Here is a 1,653-nt window from a genome sequence, read left to right as displayed (position 1 = left end):
ATGGAAATAACTGACATATTTCAAAATGTTCTCAGGGAATTTGTTTTCTAATCTGTGAAATTCGTCAGGTCAAATTAGCAGAAATTTGAGTTTTACAAACCTGCAGCTTCATAGTTTGGTTTATTGTTAAGTCTTGATTTATCTGTAAAAATGAAATATGTGGATACAATAAAAAGATACATTTTCAGCCAAACTGAACTCAATTCTGAAGTCAATTCAAAATTTCAATTGAAGAATTAATTGGAAATTAATTAATTGGAAATATTCAATTACCTGAATTCTTGATAGCTTCATTCACTGCAGTCTCAACTGAACCTATAAATAATAATACATAAATATTTGAGTTCTGGTTGTTAAAACAGGTTCTGATTTTATTGGAAACTTACTTCTAAATTCGGGAGTTTGAAAATAGTCGCGTTTTATCTCATCAACAATCACTTCTATAATACAAATAACAGAATAGATACATCTCATACAGTCACCAGGGGGCAGTACTAGGCTGAATATCAGAGCTACACAATATTTACCTGTATCTACGATCATTTTGCGTTTCTTAAAATCACCTAAAAATATCAAAACATAAACATAAGTTCACAGAAAAACTGTCATTGAAACTGGTTCAGTTGCAGTTTGTTTCAACTTGATCAATAAATTACATCATTTAAATGTCTTTAAACGATTCAGGTACCGGGACTGGGTACTCAGTTGAGTGTCTGTATTTGGTACTCATGTACTCACCACTACACTGATCACATATCTCGATAGTTAATCTTTGTTACTCATTCGTCTTCCAGTAGTTTATTGTACTCGAATTAAGATTTGTATTCACGTTCCGTACTTAACAGAACTCAAGAAGCTTGGTGGTTATTAGAACAACGTACTCATGAGAGGTACTCATTGGGGGTGGTCATGAGAGGTACTCATGATGGGTACTCACCAAGGTGCCACTTGTCACTTATTGTTTTAGTGCATTCACCCAAACACTCATCAACTGAAAACAAATAAATAAATAAATGATTGATTTTAAATCTGATAATATTTGATTTGATACCGGTTGCTTAAACGTTTTTGTGTTTAGACGCAACTGATTTTAATCATCTACGATGAACTCGGTCTGAAGATTATTTCACATCGATACAAACTGTCATTCATAGTTTAACATCACTTAAACTTGGCTCTGAATCAAAACAGATGCCTCTGATGATCTGATGACATCAATAAATTTTATCTTCAATGAATTCAACGCAAAATTTTTTTGTTAATTTGAATAATAAGTTGTTATTGTATTGATATTCACCTATATCTGTTAGTTTAGTTGTATTTGTTTCACTGTTAATTTTATCTCCTATTAAAACAGAACAAACAATTCAAAACCTAAAAACAGATCATTTGATAAAACGTTCAGTGAAACAAGAATTTATTATTTACCGAAACATTCTTTGACTTGTTTCCAATAACCTGTGTTTGTCTTTGAAGTTTCACTGGTAAGTTCACTGAGTACAGACACTATATGTAATAAACAATAGACAAGTTTTTATACAATAGAATTCTATTATAAATCACAAACTGATTTCACCGTGAACTTACACCTTCCAGATATATCATATACCCAGTGTTTTGATGACCACATACTGCGAGCCTTTTTACATTTCT

The 1,653-nt window shown here is 31.5% G+C and overlaps 1 long non-coding RNA gene across 1 annotated transcript; it reads right to left on the bottom strand.

Annotated features, from left to right (window-relative positions):
• Positions 1-282: 282 nt before the first annotated feature.
• LOC141906684 (uncharacterized) lies at positions 283-992 on the bottom strand. Its single transcript, XR_012619392.1, has 4 exons — positions 938-992; positions 528-563; positions 387-440; positions 283-315 (listed from the first exon to the last, which is right to left on the bottom strand). It is a non-coding gene; the product is annotated as an uncharacterized LOC141906684 (long non-coding RNA).
• Positions 993-1,653: the final 661 nt, after the last annotated feature.

The sequence above is a fragment of the Tubulanus polymorphus genome, chromosome 6 (assembly GCF_964204645.1).
Source record: "Tubulanus polymorphus chromosome 6, tnTubPoly1.2, whole genome shotgun sequence".
NCBI classification, from domain to species: Eukaryota; Metazoa; Nemertea; class Palaeonemertea; order Tubulaniformes; family Tubulanidae; genus Tubulanus; species Tubulanus polymorphus.
Note: the sequence above shows the minus strand (reverse complement) of the source record. Positions and strands in the feature narration are given on the sequence as shown.